At 48.0% G+C, this 15,725-nt stretch overlaps 1 protein-coding gene across 2 annotated transcripts in view; it reads right to left on the bottom strand.

Moving 5' to 3' along the window:
* The window catches only part of LOC121578931 (neurexin-2-beta-like), a 314,921-nt gene that overhangs the window by 100,465 nt on the left and 198,731 nt on the right, over positions 1-15,725 (bottom strand). The window lies entirely within an intron of this gene.

Raw genomic sequence — 15,725 nt, 5'->3', positions numbered from 1 at the left:
AAAGAGAGTGAGAGGTGGGTGAGCAGGCAGTCACAGTGCAAAGAAAGACACAGAAGGGAATAACAGACCCCCAGCCATAGAAAAGCTGGATACTGCAGAGGAAGACACCACTTCAGCTCAACTGTCAAAACTGCTACCTCAGGAGGACAGATGTGCATGTCTCTGTGGTGGTGTATCTGGGATAAAGAGACTTTGGAATTATAATATAGGGAGAGGAGAGAGATAAAAATAGCAGGCAATACATTAAGGTACCAGATACAGACAATACCCCCATGACCAAGAAAACAATGGTTGGTCCCTGATTCTACTGAATTATTTAGTTCCAGTCAGAATTGGATGACAAGCGTCGCCCTCTCTCTTTCTCTCTTGCATTACCACATGCAGCCACCCCTAACTTGCTCTCACTCTGTATTCATTTCTAGTATGTGTAGCACGGAACTTAATCATACATCGCTACCTAATGATGTTCCCATAAGGAACATTAGGATTTTGTGAGGGTTCAAATCAAAATCAAATCAAATCAAATTGTATTTGTCACATGCGCCGAATACAACAGGTGTAGACCTTACAGTGAAATGCTTACTTACAAGCCCTTAACCAACAATGCAGTTTTAAGAAAGAATACCCCCCAAAAAACACACAAAAAAAATACAATATAAAATAATACGAAATAAAAGTAACAAATAATTAAAGAGCAGCAGTAAAAATAACAATAGCGAGGCTATATACAGGGGGTACCTGTACCGAGTCAATGTGCGGGGGCACCGGTTAGTCGAGGTAATTGAAGGGGGGAACTGTAATGGGTAGGATACAGGGACTATGTTGACAGAATGAACGCACCAGAAGAGAGGGAAAGAGGATGAGAAAGTGTAAGAGGGTGAAAGGGATGCCAGAAGAGGGAATTGATTGGATGATGAGGGGAGAGGGAGTGTGGAAGAGGAGGGCAAGAGAGAGAACGAGAGAGCAGAAACGCAGCTATGTCAGCTAAATCATGGTCGATAGAGATCTCAGTTGGGATTGCCTGGTCGGTTGAAAGGACACGCATGAAAAAAGGGGGAGCAGAGCCAGCACCACCTCTCATCATGGTGACAGGAAGGTAGAGGCAGGCCATTACTCAGGCAGAGAGAGAGAGAGAGAGAGAGAGAGAGAGAGAGAGGGACGGAGGGGGGGACACAGAGAGAGGGGGGTGGACAGAGAGAGAGAGAGAGAGAGAGGGAGAGAAGGAGAGAGAAAGAATAGCGGAGGGATGGACAGAGAGAGAGAGAAAGAGAGATTGAAAGGGAGGGAGGGAGAGAGGGCTGGCTGTTGCCAATGAGCTGGGCTGATTGAACTGAGAGAATGGACAAGTTGAGGGGGGAGGGTGCACCACTCCTATGTATTGACATTACTAGAGACTGCAACTGAACAATGCTGAGCATTGCAAGTAGCTGCAGTTAGCCCCGAAATCCACCGCTGGATACTACCCAGACCTTCTGAACCAGTCTGAGCCAATTAAGCTTTTACGTGGCATTAGGCAGGCAGAGGTGCCTTGGTAAGTCACTATCTGCTGTGAGACACCTGAACAGCCAACACAAAGCAGCCAAGTCTCTGATGTAGATGGCTGCCCTGATGTAGAGTTGCAATGGCATGCATGAAGGAAAATACTCCAAAATGAAAGGTTTCAAAGGCTTCAGCGTTCAAAGCTCAAGTCAATGTCGACGTTATAAAGCTAGGTTGAATTAGGCAAAAATGCACAATTGTGATCATCGGAAGTACTGTATAATTAATGAGCATCTTTATTGCTTAATTAATAATCACAATAATCCCTAATAAATTATACACACACCCCAGATGCCGTATCTTAATTTGAGCCAGTTTCACACAGCAGGAAAATAATCCTGCAGCAACAGGAAATGTGAATTGTTATGTGAATTATAATTAATGGACATTTTGTAGGGGTTGATACATTTTTCGTTAGGGCAAACTGGAAATGTCAAACTTTAGAAGCCTTTTAAAATCTTGAATACACTACAAGTTTGCATTTCCTGCTGTACAGAAAAATTACTGCAAGAAAAGGATGATGAAATGAATATATGGCATCCGCATGTGCAATGTGCAATGCAAGGCATGCACATAAGAGTCCTGACCAATAAGTGGTGGAATGTGTACAAGAACAGGGTTTTTGAGAGGGTTGATTTGAAAATTGTGATTTATAGATGATGACTTGTATTGTCAAGTCCCCCAGTATTGGATATATCTTTCTAGGCAGTGATGATATCTTCATGAGGGCTGTCTAGGATGAAAGGCTTGCATTATTCAATTTGCCAGCTCCAGGGTTGCTCAACATGATAAAAAGGACGCTATCTGGACGACACAGGGGGTGGTTGGGGGAAGCAGCAGTGATTTTAACCATCTGTCGTCCTGGCTGTTTTCACTGTTGGGCATTCTTCCTTTCCCTATCCTGATGCCACTGAGTACGTAGACTATCCTCCCCTTCCCACTGACACACCCCAGTTATACAATATATGGTAATGCAGGAGTAAAACAAAACACAGAACATGTGTATTCTAAATGAAAACACCAATCAAGTCTACAGTCCAAGCACCTACAGCCTGCTGGCAAATGCCAACAATGAACGTCAGATTGCGAGCCTAAGAATAGCTACAGTGGGGAGAACAAGTATTTGATACACTGCCGATTTTGCAGGTTTTCCTACTTACAAAGCATGTAGAGGTCTGTAATTTTTATCATAGGTACACTTCAACTGTGAGAGACAGAATCTAAAACAAAAATCCAGAAAATCACATTGTATGATTTTTAAGTAATTAATTTGCATTTTATTGCATGACATAAGTATTTGATCACCTACCAACCAGTAAGAATTCCGGCTCTCACAGACCTGTTAGTTTTTCTTTAAGAAGCCCTCCTGTTCTCCACTCATTACCTGTATTAACTGCACCTGTTTGAACTCGTTACCTGTATAAAAGACACCTGTCCACACACTCAATCAAACAGACTCCAATCTCTCCACAATGGCCAAGACCAGAGACCTGTGTAAGGACATCAGGGATAAAATTGTAGACCTGCACAAGGCTGGGATGGGCTACAGGACAATTGGCAAGCAGCTTGGTGAGAAGGCAACAACTGTTGGTGCAATTATTAGAAAATGGAAGAAGTTCAAGATGACGGTCAATCACCCTCGGTCTGGGGCTCCATGCAAGATCTCACCTCGTGGGGCATCAATGAGGAAGGTGAGGGATCAGCCCAGAACTACACGGCAGGACCTGGTCAATGACCTGAAGAGAGATGGGACCACAGTCTGAAAGAAAACCATTAGTAACACACTACGCCGTCATGGATTAAAATCATGCAGCGCAAGCAAGGTCCCCCTGCTCAAGCCAGCGCATGTCCAGGCCCGTCTGAAGTTTTCCAATGACCATCTGGATGATCCAGAGGAGGAATGGGAGAAGATCATGTGGTCTGATGAGACAAAAATATATCTTTTTGGTCTAAACTCCATTCGCCGTGTTTGGAGAAAGAAGAAGGATGAGTACAACCCCAAGAACACCATCCCAACCGTGAAGCATGGAGGTGAAAACATCATTCTTTGGGGATGCTTTTCTGCAAAGGGGACAGGACGACTGCACCATATTGAGGGGAGGATGGATGGGGCCATGTATCGCGAGATCTTGGCCAACAACCTCCTTCCCTCAGTAAGCGCATTGAAGATGGGTCGTGGCTGGTTCTTCCAGCATGACAACGACCCGAAACACACAGCCAGGGCAACTAAGGAGTGGCTCCGTAAGAAGCATCTCAAGGTCCTGGAGTGGCCTAGCCAGTCTCCAGACCTGAACCCAATAGAACATCTTTGGAGGGAGCTGAAAATCCGTATTGCCCAGCGACAGCCCCGAAACCTGAAGGATCTGGAGAAGGTCTGTATGGAGGAGTGGGCCAAAATCCCTGCTGCAGTGTGTGCAAACCTGGTCAAGACCTACAGGAAACGTATGATCTCTGTAATTGCAAACAAAGGTTTCTGTACCAAATATTAAGTTCTGCTTTTCTGATGTATCAAATACTTATGTCACGCAATAAAATGCAAATTAATTACTTAAAAATCATACAATGTGATTTTCTGGATTTTTGTTTTAGATTCCGTCTCTCACAGTTGAAGTGTACCTATGATAAAAATTACAGACCTCTACATGCTTTGTAAGTAGAAAAACCTGCAAAATCGGCAGTGTATCAAATACTTGTTCTCCCCACTGTAGGTGTTTGTTGATTCTGTGATCAAAACATGTATAGAATGAATCAAAGGAAGCAAAGAAATGTTCTACGTCTTGCTGTCAAATCATTAGCTACATTTTAAGGCCTGCACCCTACGATTATTTTGTTAGAGCATCATGTTTTTTTAAAATGCAGAGTGAAAGGTAGTGCGAGCACAGAATTTAAAATATTGTGTTTTCCTGGCTTAAGAGAAATGCAGTCTAGGGTCTCGGGGGGATTTGTTGGGGAGACAGTTTTTGCCCAGACATTGAGGCTAGCCTCAGGGGTGAACGTAGCAGGATTAATCATGGCACTTTCAGATTAATTACCCATAATGCCAACCTCTTCTGAAATAAATGGCCTGCAGTTGAGATATCCAGTTGATTTCATTTGACTTAAAGCGACAGCACCTCAAATAGGTCTGGCTCGGAGACAGGAAGGGAAGGGAGGGGTGGTAATCCAGCATACAGAGCTTTAGCAGGGAGAGATACATGTCAAATGTTTAGCCCAGATCTGTGGTGAATATAAAAGAACACAATGTCTCGGGAGCGGCTCCCAGTCTGTGTCCTTACTGTTTAATCATAACACATCAATCTGCCATTACCGTTTGTCCTCTATCTGCCACACATTTATCTATTCTGCCTAACAGTAATTAAACTGAGGGGAAAACTGCAAAAATTACAACATGACATTAGGGAGGTGACCTTTCTATTTCACTGTGGGGTCAAGACACATTAATCCATGTTAGTTTGAGTGCCACTTCTTTGAACAGAGAAATGTTGACGTATGACACTTGATGGGCTACCACCATGTCACTGCGGTAGATCTTACAGTTATCGCACGGTCAAACAGAGGTTGTGTTTTCTGTTAGGCCAGATAAGTGGTTAAACACAATCACATGGGCCCATCACTTTATTGGTGTGACCTGTCTGTACACACTTTATGTACCACTCAACCACAGACTGGTTTTATCTTTAAATTAAAAATGAAATGGCTTGTTGATAGTTGAAGTAAATGAAAAATGAAAGGGACACATTGTTACTACAACACGAGTGTGCCACTCAAAGGGTCTAGGCAGCAGACCTAGAGTATACAGCCAACGGCTACAGCCAAATGAGACTGACTGGGCAAAATGTTGCGTTTCAACAGCTTTTTAGAGAATGAGCAGTGATCATATTGATCACATTTTAATGGTAGTGGGACGTGGCTGGCACAAAATCATGTACAGTGGGGAAAAAAAGTATTTAGTCAGCCACCAATTGTGCAAGTTCTCCCACTTAAAAAGATGAGAGAGGCCTGTAATTTTCATCATAGGTACACGTCAACTATGACAGACAAATTGAGAAAAGAAAAATCCAGAAAATCACATTGTAGGATTTTTAATGAATTTATTTGCAAATTATGGTGGAAAATAAGTATTTGGTCACCTACAAACAAGCAAGATTTCTGGCTCTCACAGACCTGTAACTTCTTCTTTAAGAGGCTCCTCTGTCCTCCACTCGTTACCTGTATTAATGGCACCTGTTTGAACTTGTTATCAGTATAAAAGACACCTGTCCACAACCTCAAACAGTCACACTCCAAACTCCACTATAGCCAAGACCAAAGAGCTGTCAAAGGACACCAGAAACAAAATTGTAGACCTGCACCAGGCTGGGAAGACTGAATCTGCAATAGGTAAGCAGCTTGGTTTGAAGAAATCAACTGTGGGAGCAATTATTAGGAAATGGAAGACATACAAGACCACTGATAATCTCCCCTCGATCTGGGGCTCCACGCAAGATCTCACCCCGTGGGGTCAAAATGATCACAAGAACGGTGAGCAAAAATCCCAGAACCACACGGGGGGACCTAGTGAATGACCTGCAGAGAGCTGGGACCAAAGTAACAAAGCCTACCATCAGTAACACACTACGCCGCCAGGGACTCAAATCCTGCAGTGCAAGACGTGTCCCCCTGCTTAAGCCAGTACATGTCCAGGCCCGTCTGAAGTTTGCTAGAGTGCATCCAGAAGAGGATTGGGAGAATGTCATATGGTCAGATGAAACCAAAATATAACTTTTTGGTAAAAACTCAACTCGTCGTGTTTGGAGGACAAAGAATGCTGAGTTGCATCCAAATAACACCATACCTACTGTGAAGCATGGGAGTGAAAACATCATACTTTGGGGCTGTTTTTCTGCAAAGGGACCAGGACGACTGATCCGTGTAAAGGAAAGAATGAATGGGGCCATGTATCGTGAGATTTTGAGTGAAAACCTCCTTGTCACGGTTCAGACAGACGACAAGAGGACCACAATTGCGTCACACCAGAAAGTTTATTAAAACTTAAGGGAAAAGGGAAGTAGGGAGTGAGTGAAGGCTCCAGGGGTTATCCCGGCCAATGTGCTGGGTCTGTGCCCCCCCAGTGGCAGCGATGCGTCCGATGACGCCGGTGGTTGGTGGTCCAGAAGTCCTGGGGGAGGAAACACAGACACAACGGGGCGGATGAAACAAGGCAGAAGTACAGTTCAAGGGAAATCCAAATACGTTGTAGCAAGGCAGAAGGCTGGTCAGAGTTACCGGGGTCGAAGAGTAGTCAGGAGTCGTAATGGCAGAGAGCAGGTCTGGTTTTCCTGGGGCAGAAGAGTATCCAAGAATCAGGCAGGTCCGGGGTCACAAAACAAGGGTGAGCCAGAAGCGCGAGCACACAGGTTCGGGTGTGAGCTTTGCAGACGATCTGACAAAGGAGAGCTGAAAAGACGGGACTTTAAATACTGGGAGAGGTTAGTGGGTAATGCAGCGCAGCTGGCAGAGTAATTAGAGCCGAGCAGAGCAGGGACAGGTGGAGCTCGTTAGGGCTGAGTAGAGAGAGAGAGATGAGCAGAGTGGAAGATAGTGGAAACACATTAAGGTGGTAACCCGGTGGAGTGAGAGGGCTCATGACAGAACCCCCCCAAGGGACGGCCCCAGAAGTCCCAAGAGCAACACCACGCCCGGGCGGGAGGAGGGAGCCGGAGGAGGGCTAGAACTCCTCCCGAACGGTCCGAGCGAACGCCCTCATCCTCGGAGGAAGCCGGAGGGCCGTGGTCGGGGAGATGGGACAGGTCCCGAGACAGGATCAGGCACAGGACAGGAAGCCGAGCGGGCAGGACGGTTAGGGATCCCTCTGGGGGCGGCCCCTACGGATTGCAGGTTGATCAGGATGCCGTTGGTGGAAGGCGGTGATGAGAGTCCTATCCACAATCCGACTAGCTGGCACCCAGGTCCTTTCCTCAGGTCCATAGCCCTCCCAGTCAATGAGGTACTGGAGACCCCTACCCCTCCGTCTGGACCGAAGCAGGCGGCGGACGGTGTAAACCAGACCACCATCGACGAGCCGTGGAGGAGGAGGACAAGGCGCAGCAGGGACCAGCGGACTCTCATGAATGGGCTTAATCTTAGACACATGGAAAGTGGGGTGCACCCTCATGGAATTAGGCAGTTGGAGCCGGACAGCAGTTGGGCTAATCACTCTTATGATAGGGAATGGGCCAATGAACCGAGGTGCCAACTTCTGCGACTCCACCCTGAGTGGCAGGTTCCTTGACGACAACCACACCCTTTGACCAACATGGTAGGTGGGGCAGGGATTCTCCGACGGTTGGCCCCGGTAGTGTAGCTGGCAACGGATCTGAGAAGTGTGGCTCGGGCCTGTGACCAGGTGCGGCGACATCGACGGGCAAACGCAAGTGCAGATGGGCAAGTAACCTCCCCTTCCTGACTGGCAAATAGAGGAGGCTGGTATCCATAAACACATTGGAAAGGGGACATACCGATGGCAGAGCAGGTCAGAGAATTGTGTGCGTACTCCACCCATGTCAATTGCTGCGACCAGGAGTGGGGGTTGCGTGAAGTCATGCATCGCAGTGCCTTCTCGAGCTCCTGATTTGCCCGCTCTGACTGCCCATTGGATTGGGGATGGAATCCGGAAGTCAGACTGACTGTGGCTCCCAGCAGGTGACAGAACTCCTTCCAAAAAGCGGAGGAGAATTGTGGACCACGGTCAGAAACTACATCCTTTGGCAGTCCGTGGATCCGGAAGACGTGTTCCAGGACCACCTGGGCGGTCTCCTTGGCGGTTGGGAGCTTGGGAGGGGAATGAAGTGTGCCATCTTGCTGAATCGGTCAACTATGGTGAGAATGACGGTCTTGCCCCTTGAAGGGGGCAGCCCCCGTGACAAAGTCAAGGGCGATGTGAGACCAGGGACGTCTGGGCACAGGCAGGGGCTGCAGCAATCCGGCTGGGGGCTGGCAGGACGACTTGTGTTGGTTGCAGATGGGGCAGGCTTGGACGAATTCCCGTACATCCTTTCTCAGAGCGGGCCACCAGAACCTCTGGGCGAGCAGGTTGTAAGTGCGGGTGGAGCCAGGGTGACAAGCTAGGGCGGGAGTCATGTCCCCACTGAACGACCTGGGACCTTAGGTTTTCGGGGACAAAAAGGCGGTCAGCTGGGCAAGTGCTGGGACCGGGCTGGTTACGGAGAGCTTCCAGCACCTGTTCCTCAACAGCCCAGGTCAGAGCTGCTACGATGCAGGGACTTGGCAGAATCGACACAGGATCCTTGGAGGGGTTGTCATCCTTCTGGAATTGACGGGAGAGGGCGTCTGGCTTGGTGTTGCGTGATCCAGGCCGGTATGACAGAGTGAAATTAAACCTGGTGAAGAACAGGGCCCAGCGGGACTGCCTGGAGTTCAACCGTTTGGCCGTGCGGATGTACTCCAAGTTCTTATGATCGGTCCAAACGAGAAATGGAATGGTGGACCCCTCCAGCCAGTGACGCCACTCCTCCAAGGCAAGCTTCACAGCCAGCAGCTCTCGGTTCCCTATGTCGTAATTGCACTCAGAGGGGGGACAACCGACGTGAGAAAAAGGCACAGGGATGGAGCTTCCTATCCTCCGCAGCCCACTGAGAAATCACAGCACCAACTCCCACATCCGAGGCGTCCACCTCCACAATGAATTGCCGGTCCACGTCAGGCATCTGGAGGATGGGAGCGGAGGTGAACCTTACCTTGAGGGTACTGAAGGCCTTGTCGGCTGCTGGGGTCCAGGTGAAGGGTTGCTTGGTGCTGGTTAGAGCAGTGAGAGGGGCAGCAACGGTACTGTAGTTCCGGATAAACTTTCTATAGAAGTTAGCAAACCCCAGAAACTGTTGCAGCTTCTTACTGTTCTCGGAACTGGCCATGACGTGACTGCTGATACTTTGGCAGGATCCATTTGGATACTACACCTCTGCCACTATGTACCCCAGGAAGGCCACTGTCTTGACGTGAAACTCACATTTCTCTGCCTTGGCGTAGAGGGAATTCTCCAGAAGACGATGAAGGACTTGCTGGACATGGCGGGTGTGTTCAGACAGGTTTCTGGAGTAGATTAAGATGTCATCCAGGTAAACGAAGACAAACTTGTTTAACATGTCCCGCAGTACATCATTCACTAGAGCCTGGAACACAGCAGGAGCATTGGTGAGGCCAAAAGGCATAACCAGATACTCGTAGTGGCCTGTTGGTGTATTGAATGCGGTCTTCCATTCATCTCCCTCCCGGATCCGCACTAGGTGGTAAGCGTTTCTGAGATCCAACTTGGTAAAAACAGTGGCTCCCTGGAGCAACTCAAAAGCAGAGGTGAGCAGAGGGAGAGGGTAACGGTTTTTCACTGTGATGTCGTTGAGTCCCCTGTAGTCGATGCAGGGGCGAAGAGATCCGTCCCTCTTCCCCCACAAAGAAGAAGCCAGCACCAGCCGGAGATGAAGATGAACGGATCAATCCTGTGGACAGAGAGTCATTGATGTAGTCCTCCATGGACCTTCTTTCAGGAGCAGACAACGAAAAAAGACGGCCCCTTGGAGGGGCTGTTCCAGGGAGGAGGTCGATGGCACAGTCGTGACGGTCGGTGAGGGGGCAGAGATGTGGCTCTTGCTTTGTTAAACACTTCTCTGAGACCATGGTAGCATTCTGGGACATGGGAGAGGTCAGGGCGGAGTTAGTAGGTACTGGCCGAGGGGGTAGTGCGGCAGCAAGCAGGCAGGTTCGGTGGCAGTCCTCTCCCCACTCCCTGATCACCCCGGTCACCCAGTCGAGCTGAGGGTTGTGCCGGGCGGAGCCATGGGTAACCCAGGATGAGGGGTTGGCCTGGAGAGGGGAGCAGGTGAAACTGGATAGTCTCTTGATGGTTTCCGGACAGACCCATCAAGACCGGGGCCGTGACATGAGTGACCGATCCGAGTAAGTGTCCGTCCAGTGCCCGGGCAGGAATAGGAGGTGTCAAACGGAGGTTCTCCAGTCCCAGTTGGCGTGCCAGCTTGATGTCCATTATGTTGGCTTCGGCGCCAGAATCCACCAGAGCAGCCAGGGTGTGAGTAGAGTCAGAGAGGCGGAGGTGAACTTGCAGCAAGGGTTTGCGGTCGGAGGACTGGATGGTCATTGAGCTCAACCGGACTCCCCCTATGCCCGGTGAGCTTCGGCTTTTAAAGGGCAGGTTACCACACGATGTCCATCACCTCCACAATAGAGGCAGAGGTTTGAGGTGAAGCGGCGCTGGCGCTCTGCAGGAGTGAGAGAGGCTCGCCCAATCTCCATAGGCTCAGACTGATCAAGCTGACTTGGGTGAGTGGCAGTAGCTGACAGGAGCCCAGTCGGATCTCTCCGAATGCCGGTAGTTGGTGGACCTTGGCGCCCCCCTCTCACGACGACGGGTCTGTATCCTTCTGTCGATCCGGACAGTCAGTGCGATGGCTTCATCAAGAGTGGAAGGCAGTTCCTGGGAGACCAACTCGTCCTTGATATAGTCAGCCAAGCTATGGAAGAACGCGTCCACCAACGATGGTGTGTTCCAAGAACTTCGTCTTGCCAGGGTTCGGAAGTCGATGGAATGGTCTGCGACTGTACGTCTCCCTTGTCGAATACTGAACAGTTCACGAGACGCCTCTGCGGTTGGTGAATCCAGGTCAAACACCTTCAGCATCTCCCCTCAGCAAACAGGTCGAAGGTTGCACATGCGGGGGTTTGACGTTCGAACTCTGCTGTTCCCCAGAGTCGAGCTCGGCCCGTCAGGTGAGTGATGGCATACCCGACCCTAGCCCCTCCGTGGCGAAGGTCCTTGGCTGCAAGGAGAACTGAAGTCGGCAGCTAGTCAGGAATGGCCGGACCTGGGTAGAATCGCCGTTGAACCGCTCGGGGTTTCCAATCTTGGGTTCCGGGGCAGCGGCTGAAATGACCGGGGCAGGTAACTCGGAGGCAGGGCTGGTGGGCAGACTGGCTGGGGTAAGGTTGGTGAGGAGTTGGATGATCCTGGCGAGTTGTTGTTGCTGCTGCTGGGACTGCTGCTGGTGCTGCTGGAACTGCTGATGCTGTTGGTGGCCGACCTGAAGCAGAGAGGTGATGTCGCCGCTCATGCGACCTAGCTCTCTCTCAGTGTGTTCCAGGCGTAGCATGGCGGTGGGTTGCTCAGGTTCTTCGGTTTCCATGTCGGGGGAAGTGTGCGCTGAGTCCATGATGGTCAGATCGTACTGTCACGGTTCAGACAGACGACAAGAGGACCACAATTGCGTCACACCAGAAAGTTTATTAAAACTTAAGGGAAAAGGGGGAAGTAGGGGAGTGAGTGAAGGCTCCAGGGTTATCCCGTCCAATGTGCTGGGTCTGTGCCCCCCCAGTGGCAGCGATGCGTCCGATGACGCCGGTGGTTGGTGGTCCAGAAGTCCTGGGGGGAGGAAACACAGACACAACGGGGCGGATGAAACAAGGCAGAAGTACAGTTCAAGGGAAATCCAAATACGTTGTAGCAAGGCAGAAGGCTGGTCAGAGTTACCGGGGTCGAAGAGTAGTCAGGAGTCGTAATGGCAGAGAGCAGGTCTGGTTTTCCTGGGGCAGAAGAGTATCCAAGAATCAGGCAGGTCCGGGGTCACAAAACAAGGGTGAGCCAGAAGCGCGAGCACACAGGTTCCGGGTGTGAGCTTTGCAGACGATCTGACAAAGGAGAGCTGAAAGACGGGACTTTAAATACTGGGAGAGGTTAGTGGGTAATGCAGCGCAGCTGGCAGAGTAATTAGAGCCGAGCAGAGCAGGGACAGGTGGAGCTCGTTAGGCTGAGTAGAGAGAGCGAGATGAGCAGAGTGGAAGATAGTGGAAACACATTAAGGTGGTAACCCGGTGGAGTGAGAGGGCTCATGACACTCCTTCCATCAGCAAGGGCATTGAAGATGAAACGTGGCTGGGTCTTTCAGCATGACAATGATCCCAAACACACCGCCCGGGCAACGAAGGAGTGGCTTCGTAAGAAGCATTTCAAGGTCCTGGAGTCTCCAGATCTCAACCCCATAGAAAATCTTTGGAGGGAGTTGAAAGTCTGTGTTGCCCAGCGACAGCCCCAAAACATCACTGCTCTAGAGGAGATCTGCATGGAGGAATGGGCCAAAATACCAGCAACAGTGTGTGAAAACCTTGTGAAGACTTACAGAAAACGTTTGACCTGTGTCATTGCCAACAAAGGGTATGTAACAAAGTATTGAGAAACTTTTGTTATTGACCAAATACTTATTTTCCACCATCATTTGCAAATAAATTCATTAAAAATCCTACAATATGATTTTCTGGATTTTTTTTCCTAATTTTGTCTGTCATAGTTGACGTGTACCTATGATGAAAATTACAGGCCTCTCTCATCTTTTTAAGTGGGAGAACTTGCACAATTGGTGGCTGACTAAATACTTTTTTTCCCCACTGTATGCACTACATGGGACAAAACGACCTCTTTATAGTTCTCAACCTGTTGCAGCACGGGTGGGTCGGAGTATGAGTCCAAATCAAAGTATACGAAACGGAGCACGTACTATGTTTGTACATATTTTAAAGCATGCATCGATGGATGCTTCAAGTATGCAAAGAAATATGTAGCAACCACGTATCAATGGCGGCCATTATTTGAGCTGAAGCGAGAGAAAATACACTCTGACTTTGTAATGTAATGTTGCCTATTCATATCTCATATGTTGCCTGACTACAAGATTTGATCTTGATACGTTAATAAATACATGCTGTGTTAATTTTGACATGGTTACCTGCCTACAATACTCACTGTAGGTCGTAAGCCCATAGTAAGTCAATAGAGCTAACTGGCTAGCTACTACTGTTAGCTAGCCAGATTGCCACAAAGAATTGTTGGAATGGGCAGGCAGAGGCAGACAGAGGCTGAGTAAGAGATGGGCAGGCAGGCAGGTAGGCAGAGCTGGCCTGGGGTGGGCCTGTCAGCTTGGCTCAGCAGCAGACAGTGTGGATGGGTAAATCAGGTGGTGGTAGGTTGGGCTCAGGGGGCTGAGGCAGCCTATTGGTGGCAGACTGAAGTGAAGGAGAGGAGACAGCCTGTCCTGGGCTCTGGAGCTTGAGGGTAGGCACAAAATAACACAAGCCTATAGGGAGCAGAAATAGCCTTGCAGTCATCCTAGCAATCATTCCAGCAATCTGCTCCTTTTAACATACACAAGCTGTAAAGACAGTATCGACTACCAACAAAGGCAGACTTAAAGAGATATTGCATGTAAAATATAGAAAATCATGCGAAGACAGCCACAGTGTTTGTTTGAGGTCTAGTGCCAAGTAAACAAACAAAAAGCAGAGTGACCTCTAAGAAAATGCGGTGATTTGCACCTCTTCAATAAAAGTGTAGCATATGCTGTGTGCCCTGGCAGGTCTGTCAACCATCAGTCACGGCAGACCAATGCTGATGCTAACGAGATGGAGAGAGCGAAGTCAATAGAAACCTCAAACAGCTCCCATTAGTCACGCACCTGCAGGGATACTGATGCTCAATCATAGCATCATATTGTAACCTGTGACATATTGAGCGTATGCTACACTTGGATGACAGCTGGCATGTCATTTGTTAGAGTTGTAACTCCCCTCTCAAAGACTCTCTTACTCAACAATAACAATGGAAAGTATTATCAACTGTCTGTCATTGAATATTAGTGTGTCTGGATGTCTTAGCCGAGAGAGCACTGTCTCAATACTCTTCCACTCGCCACAGAAATAATGATTCATTATAAACTGTATTGTCTCTACATCACCTTACATTTAAGTGAAGTGCCTTATGCAACACAAAAAGGTAATCTCTGACTTGAATTTTGGGTAATGATACAAATGAAAGAAAATGTTTGCATTATGTGACAATCTGTGTTTTTCTGACTGAAAAAAATGCACTAGCAATTCCTTGACTTACTTTGACAATACAAATCTAAATCAACGTAGTTCAGTCTCAATGAAATTCGTAAAGACACTGAAGAACTATACAAAAAGACAAAGTCTCAGGATTTAAATGAATATCTAAGTCCCACTGAAATAGACATGAGGAGTCAATGTAAATTAATTACAAGGAGGCTTCTGCCCATAGGGGTCAGCTGCAAGACAGGATGGACGCACTGTAGTATTAATTATTTAATGGCATTTGATATAAAGTCATGAATATATCATCTACAGTACGACTGTAACTGTGGTGAAATATATGATTTAGTATAGAATAAGTGTAATTCAACGTGGTAAAAACGTAGAAAATACTTGTATTATTCATTAGAAAGAAGAAATGGAGGGAGAACAATCCCTCAAAATAAAATCAGTAGAGGAGAAGAAAATGGAAAACTTTTGCTGAGCATGCAGTGTGTGGGTCGTTTCTGTATAATGACAAGCAGTGTCTGAGACAGAGCAGAGAGAGACAGCGAGAGAGAGACAGAGAGAGAGAGACAGAGAGAGAGAGAGAGAGAGAGAGAGAGACAGAGAGAGAGAGAGAGAGAGAGAGAGAGAGAGAGAGAGAGAGAGAGAGAGAGAGAGAGACAGAGAGAGAGAGAGTAGGCCTCACCCTACTAGAATCTGAAGTCAAATGTCTACTGTTTGCTGATGATCTGGTGCTTCTGTCACCAACCAAGGAGGGCCTACAGCAGCACCTAGATCCTCTGCACAGATTCTGTCAGACCTGGGCCCTGACCGTGAATCTCAGTAAGACAAAAAACTATACATATCTAGGCCTAAACATCAGCGCCACAGGTAACTTCCACAAAGCTGTGAATGATCTGAGAGACAAGGCAAGAAGGGCCTTCTATGCCATCAAAAGGAACATAAAATTCGACATACCAGTTAGGATCTGGCTAAAAATACTTGAATCAGTTATAGAACCCATTGCTCTTTATGCTCACCAACCAATAATTAACAAAATGGGACAAATACCAAATTGAGACTCTGCATGCAGAATTCTGCAAAAATATCCTCTGTGTACAATGAAAGACACCAAATAATGCATGCAGAGCAGAATTAGGCCGATACCCGCTAATTATCAAAATCCAGAAAAGAGCCGTTAAATTCTATAACCACTTAAAAGGAAGCGATTCCCAAAACCATAACAAAGCCATCACCTACAGAGAGATGAACTTGGAGAAGAGTCCCCTAAGTAAGCTGGTCCTTGGGCTCTGTTTACA

Source organism: Coregonus clupeaformis, chromosome 13 (assembly GCF_020615455.1).
Source record: "Coregonus clupeaformis isolate EN_2021a chromosome 13, ASM2061545v1, whole genome shotgun sequence".
NCBI lineage: Eukaryota > Metazoa > Chordata > Actinopteri > Salmoniformes > Salmonidae > Coregonus > Coregonus clupeaformis.
The sequence above is the reverse complement of the archived record's forward strand: the minus strand, read 5'-3'. Positions and strand labels throughout refer to the sequence as shown.